The sequence below is a fragment of the Ictidomys tridecemlineatus genome, chromosome 7 (assembly GCF_052094955.1).
Source record: "Ictidomys tridecemlineatus isolate mIctTri1 chromosome 7, mIctTri1.hap1, whole genome shotgun sequence".
Classification (NCBI taxonomy): Eukaryota; Metazoa; Chordata; class Mammalia; order Rodentia; family Sciuridae; genus Ictidomys; species Ictidomys tridecemlineatus.
In genome coordinates, this window is record NC_135483.1 from 49232291 (window position 1) to 49259933 (window position 27643).

Here is a 27643-nt window from a genome sequence, read left to right on the forward strand (position 1 = left end):
TGTAAGTTCAAAGCCAGCCTCAACAATTTATCCAGGCACTAAGAAACCCAGTGAGACCCTGACTGGACAAAATATAAAAAAGGGGAGTGGATATGGCTTGGTGGTTAAATACCTGGCACCAAAAAGGGGAAAAAAAAAGAAGAAGTCCTAATAATAACCTGCAATATGAAATTAGGGTGGATAGTATGGCAATAACATTAATATTTTTTTCACAACCCTGTCTCTGAGAAGCTCAGTACCAACTGCTTTCTCCTGTCACCTCTTTTTACTGTCACTGCTAATCTTAATAAATGTTCCTGTGCTAAATACATCTGAATCATACCCACAAAAGGATCAAGTTTAGTGCCCAATGTTATTTCATGATATGAAAGTTCAATCTCACAAACCAGTATCTAGCACTGAAAATAATGTTAAATTTTTGTTGTAATGTAAAGTCAAATTTTTCTTACTGCATTTTAAGCCTTTTTATGTTACCTTTCTCAATATATCTGTTTCATGAACCAAACTTATTATAGAATTTAATGTGAACTCTTTAGTCTTATTACAACATTCCACAGACTTTTTCTACTGTGAATATTTTGACATTGATGATTTGGAAGAAAAAAAAACGAATATAGCTTAAAGTTTTCATACTCTTTTCTCACTTCTCAAAAGTAATACACTTCATTCAATTTTAAGTCTATAAGATCTATTCTACAGTCTTAAACAGAATTTGACCATAAAAGTAATGTGTGCAAATTACAAAATATTTAGAAACTATGATCCCAACATCTACTCACTTCAATATTTTCCTTAATTTCATGAATTTTCAAAATCAAACTGGGATCCAGCATTGTATAATTAATTTTTCCTCACCTTTCTCACTGACTCATAATACTTTTCCACATCACTAGTTATTTTTATCATTCACTGTTTTAATGACAGAATAAAATTCCAGCTTCTAAGTTCCATGACTTATTTTACTATTTTATGCTTGCTAATCTTTTATCATGCTTTCCTATTTTTATTCAAATTAAAATTTAATTTGAAAGTAGATGTTTTATATTTATGTCTTCAAGATTTTTGTTTTATTAGCTTATATTGCTTAGTGTAGGAATTATTCAGAGTGAAGTCTAGTAAGTGAAGATTCTCAATAAATATGGCAAAGGTTATTTTGGAAGGATAATAATTAAGTTCCTATTGGTTTATATAATTGCTGATTTGACCACATCCTTGCCAGCATTGACTAAATTTTTGAGCTCTCCAGACAAATAGCTCAAATAATTGATTAAAGAAGTACAGGGTATTATTGCATGCTTTTTAGCAATTGCTTTTACTGAGTAAATTAAATGCTCATGCCATTTTTTTAACTGCTTCTCAGGTGCAGATGAATTCATCAAATTAATCCTATACTTCAGATGATGGCAAACTATAATTATCAGTTCAGCCAGTTTATAAATTTTTAATTTTATTCTTCCATTGTCTAATGCTATTCCCTACACTTCCCTACTTTCTTTCTTTTTTTCTTAGTTTTATTGATTTTATTTTTTTAAATACACGATAGCAGAATGCATTATAATTCTTATTACACATATAGCGTACAATTTTTCATATCTTTGTATATAGAGTATGTTCATGCCAATTCATGCCTTTATACATGTACTTTTTATTTGCACTACAATTCCTATCACACATACATACCACAATTTTCATATCTGTTTGAATCATCATACATATACTTTGGATAATGATGTCTATCACATTCCACCACCCTTGCTAATCCCCTGCCCCATCTCTTTCCTTCCCACCCCTCTTCCCTATCTAGAATTCATCTAATCCTCCCATGTTCCCCCTTCCTTCCTTAATATGAGTCAGTCTCTTTATATCAGAGAAAACATTCACCACTTGTTTTTTTAACTCAGCTATCCCTCTCCTTGGACTATACCCAAGGGACTTAAAGACATCACGCTACAGGGACACAGCCACATCAATGTTTATAGCAGCATAATTCACAATAGCTAAACTGTGGAGCCAACCTATATGCCCTTTAGTGGATGAATGGATATTCCCTACTTTCATTCCAAATCTTTATCATAAACCATCATACAGTATTTTGAGCATGTTTATTTTTATTTGTTAATATTCTAAAAAAGAATAGTGTTATTTTTATAAAAGTGTAATTAATTTATAAAAATGTCATTATGTTATACACCTTGCTCTCATTTCTACCTGTTTTTTTCTTTTCAACAACTATATAAACAATTAGTAAGGAAATTTATACTTTCAATACAGAAAATTCAATTTTTCTATTTCAACAAGTATTCGTTTACTTTCTATGAGAATGAAGAAGACTCGAGAAAACAACTTTGGAGCTTTGTTTGCATTCTTTTAAACGCACATTTTATACTTCATTCACTAATTAAAATCTTTAAAGTGTGAGATATTGTGTCAGAGCATCTTATAGTCTGGTAAGATGCTAAATAAAACATCATTTCAGGCCAGGTACTCTTAAGGATGAGGCAGGAGGATCCTGAGTTCAAAGCTAGCCTCAGAAAAAGTAAGGCACTAGCAACTCAGTGAGACCCTGTTTCTAAATAAAATACAAAATAGGGGGGATATGGCTCAGTGGTTGAGTGTCCCTGAGTTGAATCCCCAGTACAAAGAACAAAGAAATATCATTTCAAGTATGAAAATGTTAAGAACTGCAAATGCAAGGTGTGGGAGGACTCTATTATTCCTAAACTTAAACTTGTCTGAGATTCACTAAAAGCTTAAATACTACTTCCTCAGTGTTTATAATAAATATTTCCCATAAACATAAAAGAAAGCAAAAAATAAATACATATTTCTAATCACATTATCCCCCTATGATGAATGATTACCTTCTGAATAAATTGACAGCAATATATCTATAATAGATATTTCCATAGCAAAAGTAAAAAATGATTCTTTTTATATATTATTACCATATTTTTCTCAAATTCTTGTTAACAATTTTGATTATTTCCAGCTATTAAAAATTGCATAATATAGTTTTTGTTTATTATGGTTCCAATAGCAAAACATTTCTGATATTATTGTAGCTGGATAAAAATAAATGTTGAATAAATAAATGAATGACTGACAGCATTGATTTGCAGAGAGTATTGGAAATCTGGATTGATAAAAGGCAAATGAGCTGACAAGTAGCTGAGAGTTTTAATAACTAGTAAGTGGAAGTGAAATTGACTCTGGTGTGATTTTGGATTCATTCCATCCATATACCTTGTTATACATCCATTGAAGACTCAATTCTTTATGCTAATGGAATTTGTGGATGATTTAAAATAATTTACTACTAATGATATGAAATACATTTTTATACTTACAGAAGAATATGAAGGACTCATGTGCTAAGAATTCACAATCTATCAAAATATTACAATATACATTGAGAATCTTACTCAAGAGAGGCTGTATTACATGCACACATACACTTTGTTCCTTATCCCCCCGCTCTATTGATCTTTTCTTTTTGTGTCCCTTAACTTCAGAGGTTTAGGTATATTTCATGACTGACTTATACACAATGCTGAAATGAGCTTTCCAAATCTTTCCTAATATTTTGTTCCTGAATGCTTTAAGAAGGAATTCATTAAACCTCCTGGCTTTTCCTGATAAATAGTAAAAATTTAGTTAGTTCTTCATTTAATTAAGAAAAAATGAACAGTCTTTTATGTTCTAAGATGTATGCTAAGCAGTAGACATTTGCTACAAAAACACTATCTTTGATTTTAAAGAGCAAATTATTCTAATAATAAAGAGACAAATGTATAAACAAGTGAGAGCATTGCTAATTGAAAAGAACCACCAGAGAAAAAAGTACACATAAAACCAAATAATACATGAATTTTAGAAGGAACGCCTTTTAAATTGAGATATGAAGTCATAGTAAGAAAAAGTAAAACTTTATTCAGTTTTTAAGGAATGAGAGTAAGCAGGTTTTATAGGACAGAATTTTTCATGCATATTGTCTTAGATTGAACTCCCCAGAAACAACTCAGAGGCAGACTCTCTCTAAATAAACACAGAATTTTTATTGGACAATGAAGCTGACATACAGTCCTGTAAAGAAATGAGGAAGGCAAGATTGGGAAGAGAAACTGGCTTCAAATGCAAATGTAACCAAGGTTTCAGCAGCCCCTATGCAGAGTGCTTGAATTGAAAGACTGCTTGAAATTGTCTGTAAGTTCATTTCTGCACAATCATTGCCATAGCTCTTTCCTTGGAGGGGATATTAATTTTTTTAAGATCCCTATAACAGAATAATTCCTAGGAAAAGAAGTAGATGTAATGTTACGTAGTACCTAATCTCTCCATAAATAATTTGGCTATCTGTCCTCTGACCATGAAACTTACATTATCAAAAAGGAGGTGTGGAAGCTGACATATGACCATCCACAGTTACATCACAGAAAATTGTCAATAGGTGTTGGAGCAGACATTATAAGGAACAGTTGAAGCATCAGGTAAAGAATAATAGCTATTTTAGTCAGCTTTTTAATCATTGGAACCAAAAAGATCTGATAAGAGAAATTAGAATAGGAAAATTTTGATGCAAGGTTTTGGAGGTTTCAGTCCATCGACAGCCTACTCTGCAGTTGTGTGTCCTAGGCAAGGCAGAAGAACATCATGGCAGAGAGGCATGGAAGAGAAAAACAGCTAAGGACATGGCAACCAGGAAGCAGAGAGAAAATGGATCACAAAATATAAACCCCAAGTCACACTTCCAGTGATCTACTTCCTCCAGCCCAACCTGCCTATAGATAATACCCAATTAATCTATATCAGTGGACTAATGCCCTGATTAGGTTAAAGATCTCATAACACAATCATTTTGCTTCTAAACTTTCTTGTTTTGTCTGATGTATAAGCTGTGGGGAGTACACTTAATATCTAGACCACAACAATAACTTATATAAACTGTGTGAGAAATATAGATACATGGAATGAGTATATATATTATAATAAGAATGACTTCCCTTTTCACTTGCAGTCATTCCACATAACTCATATGGGAAAGATACTACATGTCACACCCAAAATTCATGGCTTTGACTGTAGAAATATTAGTTTCCAGAGAGGAGATCTACATATTAGAGAAACACAGGTCTTAAATACAGTTACTTCAAGCTCCTCGTGCCAACAGGTAAGGGAATGCCAATATAATATCTGGATAACTGACTCTTCTGTAGAAAAGAAACTGTTACTACAAATTAGGTAAGGGAAGAACATTTTTTGGCAATTATGATCCACAATGAACTTTCCCATGCCTCATTTAATGATATTTTGCCCTAGTACAGCAGTCACATCATAAGAAGTAGATGTTTCAACTTGCCAGACAAACAATGTAGAACAACAGATGTGCTGACTGAACATTAGGAGGAGGATGAGTATATGTTATTAGCTGGACATAAACTAAAGCTGTGAACTTTCACTTTGATGATATCCCAGAAGAAAAATTTACCCAGAAGCCTGGAGAAATGGTTATCTATTGGATAAACATACAAGAAAATATATTTATAAATATATTTCATTTATATTTATAAGGAAATACTACTCAGTAATAAAAAACATTGAAATCTGTCAAGACCTGGAATATTACATTAAGTGAAATTACGCCAGTCTCAGAAAGACAAACACCATAGTATCTAACTCATATGTGGAACCTAACCAACAATAAGAACAAAAAAAAAAATACTGGTCTCATAGAAGTTGTGAATAGTCTGATGGTTACTACAGACTTCAGAGGATAGAAGAGAGGTTGGTCAATGTATGCATGTGGATGGTGGAATTAATTTGGACACATAAGATGTAGGAGGAAGACATTTGCTACAGAACACTATCTTTGATTTTAAAATTCCCTAATTTGAAATATGTGTCACAATCAAAATTTAAGTTGCCAATTCTTTTACCATGAAAGGGATTCATCCAAATCAACTTGATACCAAGATTCTTGCATCTTAGAAGGATGGCTCCACTCTGGTGGAGCATTTCTCTCTTTTATTAGAATTATTAGAAGATTAGGCGTTAAACAGCAGCAATGTCTGGATGAGACATGGTGAGAGAAATCTGCATTTTGGTTCCTTGCATAGCTTCCATTCCTTTCAGCATTGCTACTCTGTATCCATGCACAGTTCTGGCCAGCACTAAAGTTGCTGAAGATAGGCTTTGCAACATTACCTGAAAGAGTCATTCTGTCTCCTGCTTTCTGGATTACATTAATAAGTGATGAGAAATCTTCACATTTCTGTTCCCTCCCATAAGTCAACCCACATTACTCTACCATAGACTACCTTGTCCCCAATCCTGCAATCTTTCTTCTTTTAATTCCATATATAAACACAAAATCAATTTATTCCTATTCAATCCACACAAATAGGGAACCATGCTAATGCTTTTTGTTTATGGGTTCAACATCAATTCTAGCCTTGTAATAAATAATGCAAGAAAGGTCCAGGCATTTCTTCAAAGCAAGGTAATCAAAATAAATATTCTTGAGTCCCTTTGGGGAAGAACCAGGTTGATTAATATTGAATTCACTTTTTATGATGTTTTTAGGTTCCTTCCACATAAGAATTTGCCTTACCCATTCATTGGTCAGTGGTTTCAGATCCAGAATATATAGACCCAATTCCAAAAAAAGTAGGTGACAGGTGAAAGAAAATATGTCTATAGAATGTCCTCATTCCTTTGATCACCTATCCTTGAGTTATTTTAAATTAAGCAATGGAATCACTGCTGCCAATAGGTCTTGACTCTAGAAACACCATGTTCTTTTAACCATCCCACTCCTGTCTGAAGATTGTTTCCCTTCTGACAATCAATTTTATCTCACCAATCATTGAAATAATGATATGCACATTGCTTTTGATGTTTCAATACTATATTGCTCTCAATGAAATATTATTATCACTATCACTATCTAGTTCTATATCTATAATAAATCTCAGGTCTAACTAGAAAGGTTACCACTGAACATTTTCATGTCAACAGGACTGGAATCTTTTTTATCTGAGTACTTCCAATGTTCTGGTAAATGGAGAATCCTCCAAGTCCTCCTGTGGAGCACAGTCAGTATCTGACTTTGCATAGCTTATCCACTCTTGTATGTCCACTTCTTTACCATAATGGTTCTAGAATTGCTATTTTGGTTAACATTGATAATGGCTTTTGTTAGTAAACATTCTAGAATTAGTAACACTATTTCTTGAAGTCCATTCTGGGATGTTAAATCCTATATTACAAGAATGTGCTCCCACATCTATTAACCATGGCCTATCCAAGTATTTTCCTTCCCTTCAAATTCACTGAATTCAGTTTTGTGTATATTCTTCCACCTATTAATTTCTATTAGTTAGATATGCAGTTTCCTTACTATATAATCCCTGTCCTTTCTTATAAAATCTAGAACTTTCTCATTCTTAGTGTGTTAGAGTTTAACCTTGTTTGTTGTCAAGTATCAAGTGTCCCCAAGGATGAGTTTTCTACATCAGGCCCAGTGTGTTCTGCAGAATCTAGCTCAATTTCTTAATGGCAGCTACTCATACATTTTCATCCAAAATACAGAATTTCTTATTCCTTATTGGTGATACTTACTGTGGCATGGGAACGCCAAGGAAGGCTTCCAGTTTTAACATTTTGCCTCAAAAAAATTTTTTTTGAGAGAGAGAGAATTTTTTTAATATTTATTTTTTAGTTTTTGGTGGACACAACTTCTTTATTTTATTTTATTTTTATGTGATGCTGAGGATTGAACCCAGTGCTCTGCGCATGCCAGGTGAGCGTGTTACCGCTTGAGCCACATCCCCAGCTCAGTTGAATTTGTTATTGATTGTGCTCAACTTGTCATTATCTCCCATTAACAAATCAATGGCATTTCACACTAATCACCCTCTTTCATTGTCTTTACACTTATTTCTGTAATATCTTCAAGACATCATTCATTATTTTTGTTTTTACCAAAATGTTTAACAATTGCACTGGTACAAGGACTATCTGTACCCAGTTGTATGTTCATGATTGTCCGCAAGATCTCTATCTCCAAAGTCCCTTTGTAGTATTCTGCTACCCAGGTTCACTTTTGCATCTATCTTAAGATTGGAAGCTCTGGCAACAGACAGACATGTACATGCAAATGCTTTTGAGGGAAATATTTTGATACACCTGTAAAAAAGTGATTATGCATATTTGGGTAGAGAAGAAAGCTAACCCATAGTGCTGTTCAAATTTATCACTAGAGAGCTCTGAAACTGGAATGTCAATATGATTAACATGTCATTTATTTTCTTTGTACCAGAATTGTTTACAATCAAGGCAAGGAGGTTAGGGCCTTTTCATCTGCCATTAATAAGTTATTATCTGAAGATCATCTCTTGGAATGTGTGAAAATATGGATGAGGCAATTCCCTGAATTCCAATGATAAGAGCAATGCCCACAATGATGAGCTTAGCTTTGACCACTACCCAGTTGACATTGTAAGCAACTGGCAAAGCAGCTCATTGGCCAATGATAGGGGGGCTGGATAAGCACAACTTTATCTAAAACCCATAGGAAAGGCAATCTATCTAGTTCCTAGAGTCAGAAGAATTGAAGACTTGAATTAGCAACAAGAAACATGCATAAATATAATATCAACAAAGATAACTTTAATTAAAAACTTGCAAATAATAATAAATCATATAAATGTTATTACTATTAAATCAATAATATAAGAATCAATGTAAACTAATTGAAGTAAAACTTGTAAGGTATTTTCAGCTAGCTCTATATATAGCACATAGCTTTATGAAGTTATTAATATTTAATTATGATAATAATCTCTCATGTTTCTAATAACAATTTGCATTCCTGATTTAAAATAAAGAACCAGTACTGGCAATGTACATAATTGTTTTATTTTGAAACTCCTCTTTTTTGAAAAATAACTATAAATAAGAGTCAACATTAGATAAGTTTATGCTCCTTGCTATTTTCAGCCCTAGAGATCCTACAACTTACTTAGAGGTTAACCAATGCAAGGCTAGCTTCTGGTATAAAGAAAGTAAATGACATGTTAATTGATATTAACATTGATATTTATCCCTACTTAAATATGTGTGTTGCTTTCACAATAAGATCACTTTATAGGAATCAATGATTTTCTAATGCCTAACACATAGAAATATTAGAGTGCAAGAGATAATATGCACAAAATTTTTCCAAAGATTAAATAAGGAAAATGAAAATATAATAATAACATTCCTAAATATTTTCTAGAAATGGAATAAAAATATGAAAATCTAATAATAAAGTAGGAAAACCATAATCATCACTTAACAACATGACAACATAAGGAAATTTTACCAAGTTTGATGAAGTGGACTCTGAAAAATGTCACTGTGTCACTGAGTCCAACTCACAAATGCCTTCTCTTTCAGTTTCTAAAGGATTCAACATTAGAGGTGATGGAGATATTTATATCTTTTTTGGAGCCTGTGTGTGTGTGTGTGTGTGTGTGTGTGTATGTGTGTGTGTGTGTGTGTGTGTGTACCTAATTGACATTCAAATCCTAAAAGTCTAAAAGCAAATGTACAGTCTTCCACATCAGTGCATCAAACCTCCCAGGATGGGTTGCAACAGAATTATCCTGTGTAGCTGAAAAAATCAGTAGATGAAACCAATAAACATTCAAGGAAACTGGACATTTAATAAGCAATCGCAAGAGAAAAAAATTATATAAGACAAAGATCCAATTCTATCATCCAAGAAAAATACAAAGCATAAAGGGCAGAATGGGAGAGTTAGGGAGGAAGAATACTAAAATTTTTCTGTCTTGTTAGTAACAACCTTCCAAGTATGGGGAAAGGCTAAGATATCTCTAATTCTCCCCAAATGTGGGGTCCTTATCATCTTCCACTTCCTGGAATGTGGACATTAGTTTCTCCACCTGCCTTTAACTGAATCAAATCATGGGCTGTTAGCAAGGGTGGAAATAAAACTTATTGTGACTTCCCTACTGCCTCAGCTTGTAAGGAGATAAGCACAGAATCATGGGGTAGCCCATGGCCAGGCCATGACTGCAGGACGAATGGAGGTCTGACTCTGAGTTTTTAGTACTCCCAGCATCATGTGCTGACCCAGCCTCTCACAAGGCCTTGCCTAGCAGACACAAAACTGGCCAGACCATAGTACTTATACTTCACAGAGTTGAAGTCTTGGGTCTTTTTCAATCCTACAGCATCAGGTCCAACCTCTCAGGAGCTTGCTCAAGAAATGACTCATATATGCCCCACTATTCCAGCCTGATCTTCTCTAATGGTGACTTTTGGCCTTAGAGGAAGAGTCATGATGCCCCTGCTGGGTCTTGGTATAGTGTTGCCATATCTTGATAATTGGTGTATGGCTGTTCAGGAGTCACCATGAAAATACAAAAAAAAAAAAAAGTGAGTCCTGAGACAGGGATCTGGGTGATTCTGGGTTGTGAGGTCTTTGACACTGCACATTATAAATATCGACACCCAGGATCACCTCATCCAAGCTGCTGTTAGTCACAACTTGGTGCCCCTTAGAGGTCTTCTCTCCACTATTCATAATCAGCTCTGTGTGCATTAGTTATTGCCTTAATATAAGCCTGGGGAGCTGAACCCTGAAGACAGGCAAACCCACCCTGCAAACCTCTGACATATGCTGATAATCCTATGTAGCACCCATCCCTGAAAGTGAATAACCAGCACCCCTTTCATGTAGTGCCCGCCACTGAGCTGTTGTGAAAAGTGGCAACTCAAAGAGTGGTCTCTGTTTCCCTTATGGCTGCATTTGCTCTGGGAGCTGACTATGCAAAAGTGCAGGTCAAGATGCCCCAGTTGCTATGGTAGTGCCAGCCAGGGGTGACTATGTGCAAAGGCACACAGCTCTAACCATCAGAAACTTGGATTCATACACCAACTACTAGGGGTAGATGATTCTGGACATAACAAGATGATCTTGATGTCCCTCAAGTTTCACCTCTCCTTCAGACTGCCTGCTTTGCTAAAACTTTCTCACAAACAACATTCTGATGATAAAATCTATATAATAAACATACCCAGATAGCTCTTGTGTTGTTGAAGCCTCACAAGGGCTGGGCCAAACCACCTGACCCCAGCTTTTTTTCTAGGTGTGTCCATTTGTTTTTCTTTATCCCCTCACTGCCTGTTCAGTTCCCGAATTAACAGCTGTGCTGGTTGTGGCAGCTGCTAAAGGAAACCCACATCAAACCTAACCCTATTTCTTCACCTGAAACCACGTTCCTGTTCCTAACCTGGATCCAGACATCTATCTGCATGTAGGAGGGAAAAACTGGAGGTCAGTCACTGTCCTTGATCTTGTACTTGGATGACTTGTTTACATCCTGCAAACATGAGGTCATGGTCATTCTTCAGTGTGCAGTTAACCAGCACTCTGAGTTGTCCTAGCTTAAAGAAATAAAAGATCTGGAGCAGAGGTCAGGAGACATCAGCACTGCACACTGGGTTGTGTCATAGATCTGAGATGTGTCACTCCTGGGGGCGGGAGAAGTCACTGACTCGGGGAAACTGAAGACCATATCTTCTTTGAGGGACTCAGACCCAACTGGGACTGCTCACAGAGTATCCATTTTTCTGGCTAGGGCATGGACTCCCAAAACTGAGATTCTACTGGCATTTGAGATAAATGGATAATCCCTGCCTTATGTCCATGGCTTCCCTGTGCAAGCAGTGGTTCCCAATGTTGGGAGGTGTGTTCATGCTAAATGGCTGGGCATTTGTGCAAAGCCATAGGCATTAAAGGCACTGGCAGCAGAAATATTACAAAGGCTTCTCTTCATCTGTGAATTAGGACACTGCAGACTTTGACTCAGTCCATCTATTCAGGAACTCCCTCTCTCAGCAGCTATCACAAAATTCCAGGGTAAGGAGACTGTGGAGTCATGGCAGGTGACTGGCAAGTAATATGCATGGAATGGTGATGGCAGGACTCTGACCAAGATAGATGTCTCTCTGTATATGAGCTTAACCTGGCAGTCACATGAGCTGGATGGAAAAAAATAGCCATCAGGAAGGCCTGGATTTGGCAGCTATGCAGCTGCAAGTCCCTTTGCCAGCCGGGCAAAGGAACTGAACATTTTTGTAAAATTGAATGGGAGCTACCTTGTGTAAGAAAACACTCTGGCCCTGAAATAGAACTTGCTAGGTGTGCTCAGCAATTCCATCCACTGTTACTTCTGTTATACTTTGGATCGTGAATATCCCTGAAGAGAAAATTTGTTAAAGTTTGGGTTCCTAGGGGAAAATTACTGGAAGGTGGTGAAAACTTCAAGTGGGGCCTCATGATAGGCCCTTAGGTATGAGACATGGCATCAAAATTATCAGTGGAAGCCCAGCCATTTCTTCCTCTCTTGGCTTTCTGTCCAGGAGGCCAGCACTTTATCTTTTACATCCATTCTCCACCATTGTCTCCTGGCATCCCAACCAGATGTCTAAAAATAATCACTTCACTTAATCATAGACTGGAAAGTCTAAAACTATTAGTAAAAAAAAATAATAACCTTTTTCTCTTTATAAGTTAATTATCTCAGATATTTGTTACTGTAATGGGAAGCTGACTTGCACAGTTTCCCTCCTGACTTCTGACTTCATGCCAAGAAGTGAGGGCCATTGGACCAAGAAACTAGGAGAAAGGAAAGCAATTCTGGAGATATTCATTGTGTTTTATCTTCCTTTTCAAACTCTACCCCTAGTACCTATCACCACTGAGATCTTGGATTCTCCTTAGACTATGTATGTGACACCTAAGAAAAATGTGTATGTTTCTTTCTACTGTCTGTCTGGGTTGCCAGAGCATTGTGTGGAGAGTGATGAGTTCAATACTCTCAATGTATGTTACCATTATTCCAAATACCTCAATAAAGATCATGGCTCTGAAAAAAAAAGGAAAACAAAACAAAAATATAAATATAAACTCATTAACTCAGATCTCCAGAAAATGGTACAAAATTAATAAAACAGATAAACATATCTCTAAAAACTAAAATGAACTATGTTACAGAATCCAATGACTATAGAGGTGTTATCTTTAAGCCCTAGTCTGAATCCTATTGTTTTAGATTAATTTGCTAGCAAAAGTTATAAGTTTTAACAAATCATTCTTGTGTGCCTACCATTTTCATCATCTTTCCTTCTAGGATATAATGAATATCATATAGGAGAAATGTGGAACTAGGTCATGATTCCCAAATAGGGATATACAGGGATCTCCTCTTCTTTCTCAGAGACAAATTAGAAGCTGCATGTCAAGGTGAGTGGCACTAAAAATACAGGTTGTTATAATGTATGTATTATCCAAAATAACAATGACAAAGTAAAAGCAACCCCAATAAAAATACCAAGACACTCTTGACAGAACTAGAAAACCACAATTGAATTCATATTATTAAATTAATATGGAATCACAAAAGGTCCTGGACATTCAACAGCACCCAAACAAAACAAAACAAAAAACAAACAAAAAATGAAACAATAACAACAACAAAAAAACATAAGGTAGGAACATCACAGATACCTATTTCAAACTATTCCAAAACACACTATAGGCCACATAACAAAACATCACAGATGCTTCAACAACAACAACAACAACAACAGATATATAGGCTAATAAAACAGAATAGATATCTCAGAAATAAATCCACAGATATAACCAACTGATTCTCAAAAAAGGTGACATTAACATATACTGGAGAAAGGACAAAATCTTCAATTAAAGGTGCATGTTTATGTAATGTTAGCCTCCAATCCCAAGTTAAAAATTAATATTAGCCTCCAATCCCAAGTTAAAATTATACTTTATATATACTGATATATATCTATATACATATATATAAATTATACTTCTATATATATTTTTTACTTCTATATATTTTATTAATGTGTGTGTGTATATATATACACACACATATATATGTGTGGGGGACTATGTGTGTGTGTGTGTGTGTTTATACATATATAATATATATATTATATATAAAAATGTATATATATAATATATATATTATTATGGTTTGGATGTAAGGTGTCCCCCAGAAGCTTAACTGAGAGAAAGCAAGGAGGTTTGGAGGAAAAATGATTGGGTTATACCTTAATGTAATCAGTGAATTAACCCCTAATAAGGATTAACTGGGTGGTAACTGAAGTGTTAGGATGTGGCTGGAGGAGGTGGGAATTTGGGGGTTTGGCTTTGTATATATTTGTATCTGGTCAGTGAGGTCTCTCTTCCTTCGGATCACCATGTGAGCTCCTCCCCTCTGCCATACTCCTCCACCATGATGTTCTGCCTCACCTCTAGCCCTGAGGAATGGAGCTGACCCTCTGTGGACTAAGACCCCTGAAACTGTGAGCCCTCCAATAAATTTTTTTGCCTCTAAAATTGTTCTGGTTGGATCAGGTCAGCCAGTCATCGATAGCAAGCAGGGATGTTCTTGAGCAGCAAATACTATTTTTACTTTTGTAGAAATAAAATTTCTACTGACTTACACTGGTCAGTAGAAATTTTCAGCACATGTAATTTAGATGCTTCTTTTATCCACAAAGGGGTTTTTTATTAGATTTTAATTTACTATGACCTTAATGATGACAAAAATCTTAAAAGAAGTTGAAATCATTTAAACTGTTATTTTAAGTTACTTTTCACATCTTTTGATGTGTGAGATATATATTATTTATTTATTATGTTTATTTATTAATTTTAGAAATAAATAGATGTTTACTTACTTGTTTGAAATAAAGATTTAAAAGATTTTAGTTTTAAGTACCCTAATTTTCACTTAATAAAAACATGCCAGCCAATACTGAAAATATCTTTAGACATTTTTTTACTTTTCTTTTTTTAAATATGTGTATTTTTTATAATCAATATAAACAATATATATGAATATTTCACCATGAACTATGTATTAAGGAAATAACATATAAATATTTTAAAGTAACAAATATCATACATACTACAGGGGAAAACCAAAATTCAACTGATCTTAGCTAAATGCTAAAAAAAAAAAATTCTTCAAAGTAGTCACTGACAGTTACTGCTTTACAAAATGATAGCAATTAAATCATCCTGAAAAAGCTATTCTTCAGAACTGTCCCTCTTCCATGTCTGGTTATGTAGAAGGCCTGGCTGGAACAGAATGAATAACTTTTATTACTGTTCTGACATCTACCTTCAAAATTATGAGAATTCTTTAATTGAAGCAAGCTAATAAAAAATTACAGCAAAGGAAAGTGGAGAGCTGGTACTCAGTACATGATGTACTTGAAAAGCTGTTTCAAGTACCAAAGACTGTATTATTGTAGTTGTTTCCCCTTTTAAATCTATTACCATTCTTTAACAGAAGAATGATGATAAGGAAAAATAAAACAACTTCAGTGAAATTAAAATTTCAGTTATTAGATATTTTCTTCACTATTTAGATTGAAAGCACAGTTTCAACCATTTTTTCCACATCTTTTTCTCTTCCCTATTCTGTCATGGTATGAACCATTATTCATTCCACAATCTATTTTGACATACATTTACATGAGAAAAATCTTAATGTGAAACATTATAATGTTTATTGAAAGTTAATGGCAAACATTGAGTCCCATTAATTAGTCTTTAATACTTATTATGTAGGCATAGTATGAAGTTAATTAATAATACTTCAGCTATATTCGAAGAAACAGCTTTGAAAAAGATGAGCAACAACTACATGAATGTTCATACCAAGAATATAATTAGTGAACTAAGTTGTAATTTAAGCCCAACTTTCCATTGGCTTTTGCTCTCTGACAACCTATTTTTAAGACTTTGTCTAATGAAAAGTTTTAACTTTGATCCTTTGCAAGGATCTAAGCTTGAATCTTGGCTCAAATCACTCCTAGTTGAATAAATTTCTTTAAACTTTTGGAAAATCAGTTTGTTGGTATTCTGAAATACTCAAATAGTGATAATATCTTCCTTGTAATTATTAATTTTTAATTTAATTTTTTTTTAGTTTTTAATTCTTTTCTTTTTTTGTTTTTAGATACCTATGACAATAGGACATATTTTGACATATTATACATACATGGGGTGCAATCCATTACAATTTTTATCCCATTCTTCTGGTTAAACATGATGTGGAATTATACTAGTAATATACTACATTACTAGTGCATAGGAAAGTTATGTCAAATTCACTCTACTGTCTTTCCTATTTCCATTCCTCCTCCCTTCCCTTCAATTCTTTTTGTCTAATCCAATTAACTTTTATTCTTCTTCTCCTTACCCTCCTATTTTATGGGTTAGCATCCACATATCAGAGAGAACATTTGACCTTTGGTTTTGTGGGACTGGCATATTTCACTCAGCTTGATAGTGTCTACTTCCATCCATTTACCTGCAAAAGCCATAATTCCTTCTTTATAGCTGCGTAATATTTCATTGTGTGTGTGTGTGTGTGTGTGTGTATCACATTTTCTTTATGCATTCATCTGTTGAAAGGCAACTAGGTTTGTTCCATAGCTTTGTAACTGTGAATTCAGGTGCTATAAACATTCATGTGGCTGTGTCACTGTAATATGCTGATTTAAAGTCCTTTGGGTATAGACCAAGGATTGGGATAACTGAGTGAAATCGTGGTTCCATTCCAAGTTTTCTAAGAAATCTCTGTATTGCTTTCCAGAATGGTTGCCCCAATTTGCAGTACTACCAACAACGTATAACGTGTACCTTTGTCTCCACATCCTCACCAACATTTATTGTTACTTGTATGCTTGAAAATTACTATTCTAACTAGAGTGAGATGGACTCTCAGTGTAGTTTTAATTTGCATTTCTCTAATTGATAGAGATGTTGAACATTTTTTCAGATATATTTGACCATTTGTATTTCTTCCTCTGTGAAATGCCTGTTCTTTTCCTTTGCCTGTTAATTGATTGTTATATTGGCATTAAATTTTTTGAGATTTTTCTATATCCTGGAGATTCATGCTTTATCTGAGGTACAGATAGTAAAGATTTTCTCTCATTCCATAGGCTCTCTGTTCATGATCTGTTCATGTTTAGTTTGATGCAATCCATTTATTGATTCCTGATTTTATTTATTGTAATTTAGGAGTCTTATTGAGGAAGTCTCTTCTTGAGCCAAAGATTCAGTCAATGTACACCAGGCCCTGAACACAAAATACTCAAAATACCAGATGCAAAGCAAAGATTAGTGATTTCAAGCCATGAATTTATTATCAAAGACAGTAGACATATTATTCAATAGACAACAAGTTAAAGATCAAATATAGTCTTATAAAATATGGCAGTTTAGAAAGAGATGGCTATGATTATCTATCTATATACATGCATATACCTACATATATACATACCTATATACATACCTATAGATACACACACATACATATACATACATACATATATATACACATACATACATATATATACATATACACACATATATATGTGTGTATAAATGTATATCATAAATACATATATCACATAGATTCTGTGTGAGTGTATAACTTAAGAGGGTAACAAATTTGATGTGACCTCTACTTGAATAAAGCATTTATAAATAGGAAACTCCCAATGATTAAAATGTATTCCTTTATTTATGCATTTGCAGTGTTGGGGATGGTATTTACAGCCTCATGCATCCTAGGCAAATGTTCTACCACTAAGCTACATCCCTAGCCCTCAAAATACATATATTATAAATCCTTGAGTAGCATAATATTAAGATATGAAATTTAGAAAATTCTCCCATCTTTCTACTGAGCCCTGAAAAAGCTAATTATCATCTTAATATTATCATAGTGCAACCTAACTTTTAGTCTGTCCAATAGTACCCTTTCCTTTTTTTACAGGATATACTGCTCTAAACTGATATAGAAAATCAGCCTCTAGCCATCCTGTGAAATGTTAAATGGCATTTGGCTTTTTGACTCTATGTAGCTCCCAGGAAATGTCCATTAAGGTCCCTGGGTATCACAATAACCATGTAACCAAAAACCAAACTGCAATTTGTCTTAAATATATCTAATCCACTGAGTTGAAAAAGATTCAAAAAGTGTGTTCACTGAGTGAATATTTATTCCCTGTTCTGAAACTACTAAATAAGAAGTCAGGATAGTCACCATACATGAAACTCGAATTACAAATTTACATTTCACTAAGGACATTTTGTCTATCTCAATGCCTATTAAAAATAAAATCATACTCTAGCTGTTTTCACAAAACTGTCCCATAAAATGTTATTGGATATGTAAAGAAAATATATTACTCTTGGTGTTTTTCTCTGTATGGAAAAATTTTCCTTTTACTGGGAGCAATTCCTTTAAGATTTTCTTCAAAAAATTACCTCTAAAGACTTGTACCAATTCCATTGTAGGCGATTAAGTCTCTGGGAATATAAATTTTTTTAAATAGTGCCAAACAAGTAGAACTATAAACAGAAATGAAGTACTACAGTTAAGAAACATACAGACTTTTGGCCTTTTGAACTGGGAAAATAGATTTTATACCATGCTCCAAATACTAAAAGGTTAAATCCCACCGACTTTTATATATCACTTCAGTGAGGTACAAGTTTAAGTATCCTAGGATAACACATGTATTGTCATTCAATTAAGAAATACACAGAACAAATTTTCAGAAAGATTAATTCTAGAAAACAGGGAGTACTTCAAAGTAAAATTATGTACCATAAAACTAAATTGATTCATATTATAAAAGTCCATGGCCACTGAATCAATAATGATTTAAGGTGACAAGGAATTATTGTTGGTATCTAGTGCTTTAACACATATGGAAATACATATAAATATCCAAGTTAGTATTGACATTCACAAAACCAGGAAATTTTATTATTTCTCTTTTCTTTTATTTAATAAACATTCTGACATCTCTTCTCTACTTTATGTTTGACAGTTATTAATACTGTGCCATTTATAAGGTATATATACTATATTGCTATTGATCTTTTGAAAGACAATTTTAGATAAAAAGTAATGATAAAGGAATTTTGTTGTTTTAAGCTGTCAAAGAAAATTTTCCTGCAATATTGCTATTCAGGGTGAGTAAGCTTTCTTGTTTCTTTCAAAATGTGCTACCTACCCATTAGCAATAAAGATGGGATTGTTTTTAAACTGCAAACCCCTTTAAGAATATTTACTGTTGATAGCGTCAGCTTTGCTAAAGTTGAATGTAATATTTCTGACAATATAACAGTTTTATCCATTTCTAACTAGCTATAATTGGATCTCTGTTTAAAGTAGAAGGAACCCTGTGTATGTTAACAGTTTGTTTTATTTTTCTCTTTTTAGAATTTAGGTCTCAGAATATGAAACATTAAGAAAGTATTTTTTCTGCTTGAGATATATCTATATATCTATATCAATAAATCTATCTATATCTATATCTATATATCGATATTGATATAGATATCGATATATAGATATCGATATAGATATAGATATAGATATAGATATACATATACATATACATATACATATACATATACATATACATATACATATACATATAGATAGATTACAGAAACAGAGATTGAGAGTTCATGGTTCATGACAGCTTCTGGGGACCACAAGTTCTACCCATTATACCATGAACTATCAATATTAATAATAACTGTAGGATCAGGTGCATCAGCCAGTTAGAGTACAGTATTCTATGAGAAATGAGAGTGGGAATTTGTTCTACGCTAGGCCTGGGGCATGCTCTTAATTCACCACTAGTCATGCACTTAGCTAAGAGAAAGGAAACCTGCTTGTCTCTATAAGGATTACAAAGCAGAAGACAAAGAAAAGAAGAAAGTAACGGACCCCTGCCCAATTTTCAGTGACTTGCACCAATCAGGTAACTGAAAACATTCATCTCTCTCCTGTAAAACTACAGAATGCAGATAGAGTATAACAGAGTCATGATATTTTTAAAATCTTATGTGTATATAAGTATGCACATGTATGTATGTGTGTGTATTCACTGTTTTGTTACCAGCATTATCACAAATAATATATTCTTTAGCCTTAACAAAAACTATGGTTATTTTTTCATATTTAGATGGGAAACAGAATTCAAAGAAGCTAAGTGGCTTGTTCCAGTTCACACAGAGTGTTTGCAGAAAAGTTCTTTCCAGTAATTCTCTTAGATATCTGTCTGTTAGCACTCACTCACTGTTGATAATTATTGTATTCCCTAAATAAGAGTGTTCTAAGAAAAGTATTCTAAAAAATTAAAAGTTAAGTTCATGAACATGCTTTTATAGACCCTCTCGCACTTGGGTGAACATCAATAGTTAGGATTGGCAAATTCAATCTAAAAATGAATTTTACAATGTAGAATTCTCTACAAATGTTTGAAATACTCTTTAGCATAATAATAGTATCCTTTAGCCACTCTTCTCCTGTGTTCTTAATTTTTTTCCTAATATTTTTAAATTAAAAGAGAAAAACTTTTTCTTAATTTGGTTTCACTGAAACATAAATCATTCATCTTAAAACCTCATCTTAAAGCCTCATAGCATGAGGATGGATGTTGCAGGACTTGGTTAGCATTCATGAGGCCCTGGATTTGATCTCAGCTCAAAAAAACAATCATATGCTTTTTAAAGGATTTATGAAAAAAGGGTAAAAATAACAAACAAGAAATGATTAGTTGGTATGTAAGATAGCTCATAAAGTAATATAAGGAAGAGAAGCATTCAAACAATAGTCATTTGGAAAAAGGTGAATAAATTAACAAAATAGAAGCATTAAGAAGTACCAAGTCTAGTACCTAATTCAAAGAACTGTAGTTGAGTACTTATTATAAGACTTGCGTTTGAGTAGTAGATAGGTAAAAGATAAAAAAGATAGCCCCTACCTACATTACCTTACTATCTAGTTGAAGGAATGGCATTTAGAAACAAAAGCAGACTTTCTTATAGAGTTAGTTAGATATGATATAAATTTATAAAAATATGTAAGTATTAACCATGTTAAGTATTTCATACAATATCAAATCTAAAAATAAATTTGAGAAAAATCAATGATATTTTGAATATATTCAACCACATGGAAAATTATTTAAAATTCCTTACAGCTGATTGAATCAGAATTAGTAACTTAATCATGATTTTATAATTATTATTTATGTTAATTATAACATAATTTAACAGAATATATAAAATTGTATGTTAATTCAATCGCCATGTGCCAACTTAATTCTCAAATATACTTAGAAAATAACAAACAAAATGAAATGTACCCCCAAGCTATGCAATATGTGGTCTACAATGTCAAACCAAGCTCAGGACAATATGCAGAATGTGCTTTTTGATTCTCAAAGAATTTTCCAGTGTTAAAAAAATCAAAGTTCGTAAAGAAGATTATTTCTACTTTACAATATTAACTCATACTGCAATGACCAAAGGGTTATGTTCCCTATTACCTTATATAAGAAAATGGTTTGAGGATCCCAATATAACACTCTCACCACACTTGTAATATTTTAAATAATCATATTTGCAAAGTGAGCAATTCATTACTACCATATTCCTTCATAAAATTTCTACTTCCTTAAAGACAAATTTTAATTGGCAATTAACTCTGTTTCTGTAGTCAATGACACCACGATTCTTTAAATCTCAGAGCACTATCTCTTTACCATTTCAATATCTTACCATATTTATACATGTGTTACTCAATCTCTCTTGTATAATGTATAGTATGCATCAATACATTTGAAATTTAAATCAAACTATTCAATCCACAGAAGCACTTTTGTTTGATTACTCTTTGTAAAATTCAAGATGTCATCACCATGTTTTTCAATGGAACAGATCAATAAAAATGTCCATTACTCACATCTATGACCTTGCAAAAAAAATTCCAAATATATGGTAGAATAATACAAGGCAATGAATCACTGGATTCTAAAACTGTGTGCTGAAGTCCATTTAGTAGTTTTGTGTACTTCTAAGTCCTTTTGCAGGCTTTAAATATAACTGCATTCATCAAACAGCACTTCAAAATATTGTTGATAAATATAAAAAACAGATTTTATATCCTAATATTATATTCTCACAACCCATTTTCAGTAAGGCAAATTAACCAATCATTTAAATTACAAAAGACTTGTTCTGTAGATCAGTTCTAGATTATCTATCTCGAAAAAAAATTGCATCCCAAGAATTTATACAGATTGCTAACATATAAAACATATTTTTAAATACATATTGAAGTGCATAAAGGCCATAAGGAAATAGAAACAAAACATTTTTTTGAAAAGTTCAATTTTATCACTCAAAATTGACATTATATTACTATACATAGGTGTCTAGAAATGAATTGAAAACCATTTGAAGATAAAATAATTTGTTTAAAATTATCATAATCATAAATATATTGTACATTTCAATTTTAAATCCTGAGATTTAAAATTGTACTGAAAATCTGATAGATTTCAAAGTCACTGTCACTCATTTAATTATGAGTTTAATTTAATTTATTAAAAATTGAGATTCAAAAAACACATTCTCCATATTGTCCTGAGTTTGATCTGACATTTTAGACCTCTTACTGCATAGCTTGGGAGTACATTCTGTTATATAACTTCTTATGAAACAAAAATGGAGTTGGAGCAATTAAAATTTATTTTATATAGCTTCTGCTAATTCAACTCTGCTATGTTATATGCAGAATTTATTACATTTATTTATTTACTGACAATACTTACAGAATAAGTATTAAGAGTGCACTTTTGTTTGAGATAATTGACTTTAATTATATATCTCATGAAAGTCCGTGGAAAACCATATGCCTTCAATGAGCTTTTTAGTTACATTGATTTTACATTTCTTCAAATTTTTGAAAAGTAAATATTCAGGGAGTATAAGGTCTATTCATGAATATGGTAGATTTTCTCTGTACTTTCCAATCATTAAGGGAATAATATGTGTAATATTGTTTTTGAGAGATCACATAAGACTTTATTATGCACAGAACAAAAATTGTGTCTTATGATTTGAATCTGATTGTTTTCTTCCATCCCCAACAATTGGTATCCAAAGAAGTAATGTTTCCCCACACTGATTAAAAATATATGATATCTTAAAAGTGAAAATTAACTACTGGCTGAGTAAACCATAAAATTATTATTATCGTTTTAGAAGTGAGTAGTGGATGAATGAATCCATTTTTAAAGTGGTCAGGATACAGTAAACTCTATGTTGTTTAGACTGAAGATGAATTGGAAGAGAGGACAATGGTGAGCAAAGGAACATACAGGTTTTGTTTCAGCAAGTAACAAGAAGATTTACTACACTGAAAGCATTCGTGACTGCCAAGGCACAGCTGGCATCATATATAAAACTGATGGTCACGAATTAAATGAGTGATAGTGACTTTGCAATGTCACATATTCTCAGTACAATAGTTTTTAAGTGTCTCTTACTTAAGGGGCTTGAAAGGGTATATATTTTTATACTAGTTTTTAAATAATTTTCTTTTAAATGCAACTTTATTTTTGAATAGTATTATTGCTTTATGCCAATATTTTCTATATTTGCTTAATTATGTATTGCCATAATTTTACATGTTTTCATCAGTGGTCAGATATTAGAAGTCATGTTGCTTATACTTATGCTTTATTCAGATTGCATTGAAAGTGGAAAAATATATTATACGGGCAGCTCAGACACTGAGAAGAACCTAATCAACAGCAAGCTTAGTTTCAAAAAAACTAAATGTTCATTCAAACTTACTGTCAAGTACTATATATTTTAAGATATAGTGATAGAAACTAATGACTTCTTCTGGGGATAAAATGAAGCATATAAAACATTTTCATGTTCTAATGTTTCCAGCGTCCACATAACTATCCTTATGTTCCAAGATTTGCTACAAGAACTCAAATATTTCAGAATATAAATGTATGCACAGTTAAGTTTTAGGACACTCATGTTGTAAGGATATGCATCCTCATCCTAAGGGAAAAGGACACTAGTGAAGTCTGATGAAATCCATTTGAAGGGTCCTTATGCTCCTTCTGTCCCATGGAAAGTCACATGAAACATATTTTCTTCCAAGAAGAGAAATGCAGCAGTGCACGGGCTTCATTGCTACAGACTTCAATTCTCAAAGGTTTTATTTGGACCTATTCATGTAAACACTCTTTGCCTAGTACCTACCAAAATTCCACTTCCAGAGGAACATCAGGTATTTGGCATGTACCCTATGCTTACCATTGTTCTACAAACAATATAGAGAAGAAGCAGTGGGTGTAAGCAACTGTGTTAAAAATTATGAGGGATAAAGAGAAAATATTTATTAAAATTTTAACAAAAGTAAATCCTCAAATTCAATAAAATGAAAACAATGTTACCAAGTGTTACAAATTAGTTATATGTAGCAAGATGACAGAACATATTTAATCTCATAAGAAATTTTAAAGATAGTATGAGAACATTTACTTTTGAAAAAGAAATATTTTAAGGTTCAGGAAAAAAAAATCAGAAATAAAGGTCTTTGTGATGTGATTTTTGTGTGACCTCTGAAAAATTACATTACTACAAATTAGATTGTATTTTTCACTTTGCTAGTTTCAGTGGTATTTCTGTGGCATCAGATACTGAGAAATGACTTTTCCTTTTAGTGACCGAGTATCTTTTAGTAGCCTTTCTACCAAATCCCATTTTATCTCTCCTTTATTTACTCTTTATCACAATAACATCAGTTCTCAGTCATGGCTAAGTGTATTTTTCAAACTCACTGGTGGCTAAAGCCACTATTTTCCCTTTCCACCTAGGTGTCAGGAGTTGAAGAATGGCAATAGGTTTTCCCCTTAATTTTCCAGTGCTTCTTTCTACACTGTCAAATCATATTATAAGGGAGCAGCAGACAGGATTCAGAAAGTGAATCATTAGCTGAAATTCTACTCATGCTTCCAGTCTCTCACAGTGAAACCCTCTAGGGTTATGGTGGTCCTTTCCTACATTTGGGAGAAAATCTAAAATTATATAGAAAGATAGAAATCTCGGCAGCATTTTTAAATATTTCTGTACAGTAGTTGTCTGTTTAGGTGATATTACAAAATTTTAGTTATTCTATTTTTCAATTACAAGATATTAATTGGCCAAGGGAATTAAAGAATGAAGGCTTGGAACAATGATAGTGAAGTGTGATAGATATATAAAATTCATATCTATATACTTCATTGTATACTGATAGAGGTATAATTCTTTTGGTTTATCTTAACTTTAGTATGATAAAAGGTGAATAAGCAAGTATCTACTTAAAATGGAAAAATTTTGTTTTGAAAGAAAATAACTTTGTTATGTTTTGACTTTGTTTTGTTTTGACTTTGTTTTAGTCAGCTTTTCACTGCTGTGACTAATTAGAACAATTATAGTGGAGGAAAAGTTTATTTGGGGGCTCATGTTTTTTTCAGAGTCCCAGATGGATGGTATCTTCCTCCCGGATAGAGATGAGGCAGAACAACATGGCGGAAGAGCATGGCAGAGAGAAAAGGCTCACATGACGTTCAGGAGACAGAGAGAGACACTCTATTTACCAGATACTGATATATACCCCAAAGTCTTGCCTCCCAAGAACCTTACTCCTCCAGCCAAGCCTCTGAGTGCCTTCAGCCACTCAGTTAATCCATCTCCATCTGGGAAATTCACTGATTGGGTTAAGGCTCTCACAACCCAGTCATTTCTCCTATAAACCTTCTTGCATTGTCTTACATGTGAGCTTTTGAGGGATACCTCACATCCAAACCATAACATTCTTCTAATATTGGCATGTTTCGTTGTCATCATTTTTTTAAAAAAATGATTAGTATTACTTTCTCATAATACCTGGAGAAAGTCAATATCATTTATCTGGGGAAATATTTTTTAAAAACTATGAAAGTTGCATTTTTTGAAAAATATATAGCTCTGACAAAACACATTTTCAGTTTCTCTCTAGTATAAATACAGCCTGCCAAAGTACACTGTAAAATCTTTAGTGGTATTTATAGTGAGGAAAACTGAAAATGTTTTTATTCATGTATAATTACAATTTCCTTCAAAGCTAGCATTAAAATTGAAATTTTATTAAAGAAAATGAGTGGAGTATCCATGGCAGTAGAAGCAACAATATTTTGCACAAAAGGTTATTTACATGAATTAACTGGTACATTAAGTTTTAATACTCTCATGTTCTCTACTTCTTTACTTGATCTATGAAGGACAATAAAGAAGAAACTTGCAAAGTGCTAATATTTTCATCTATAGAAGTGAAAATTTTGATTATCATACAATAAAAATTTCTTTCTCTCTGTAGGGAACAGTAATTTATATTGTCCGTCTCTATTTTTTCACATATATTTCTGACAAAGGCTACCAAGATTGGTGGAAAACATTACTGACTTAACCCTTCTCCCCACCCCAACTTCTCTTGAAGGAAGAGTTTAAAATGTCTTAGATGTTAAACACATTGATTTCTGTCAAAAGAAAAACTTTCCCCATCTCTACATTTATCTTTATTATTCTTAGCTGATGATAATTAATTTTGAGCATTTAGGTATTTACAATTTTAGTGCTTAAGAACTATTAAATGAATTTGAAATTGCATTAGAAAAAATAACGTTGTGAGTACCAGCTTAACTTTGAATTAAATGAGACATCAATATATTCTTTCTTCCGTGATTCATGTACAAGTGGCCTTCTGTATTTGTAGGTTCCATATTTGCAAATTCACATTTAGGTAGTTATTTTTTTAAAAAAATTGTATATACTTAAAATGTACAGACTTTTCCCCTTGACATTATTCATTAAACAACATAATGCAGGGAGTATTTACATAGCATTTGTACTGTACTTAGTACGACAAGAGATTTAGTGATGATTTGAAGTATAAGAGAAACTGTACAGTTGTATACAAATATAAGTTATTTTACATAAGGTACTTGAGTATCTGTTGATTTTATCTTTCTTGGGGGATCTTTGAGTCAATTCCTCATTGGTACTGAGAAAAAATTTAATAAGAAAGTCCTTAGAAATTCACCCACATTTTCCATACTAAACCTAAGAAACTATTAAAACTTAGCCACCAGCACATTCTGTATTAAATTTTCTGTTTTTCAACATGAATATATTAATAAAAGTAAATATCCAAAAATAATAAGGGCCAACCTGTGTTCAATAAAGTCAAGTACCTTTATCCGTAGCAAAAAATTGCCTTTAAAATATAAATTACTTTTCTTACTAAGTAAAGCCTATTTTGCTAAAGTACTTGCTTAGAAATATCTTTTCTGACTTGGTGCTGTAAAAATTATAGGGTGGATATGTAAACTTAAGAATTATGGATAATTAAATTATCCATTGAAGTGGATAAGTTAAAAAGAAAATAAGATGATTATTGAGAATTATAAAGTTAAAATCAAATTTCTTTAATTTGTTAATCACAATACTCCATCTCTGACTTCCTGGTAAATATGCACAAAGAGTATTTAATTTTCACTCAGGAATTCTATAAGAACTTTTACCTATACATTGGGCTAAGGGAAGTTTTGTCACATCTAGAATCTATATTAGTAGATATGGCATACTATAATATAA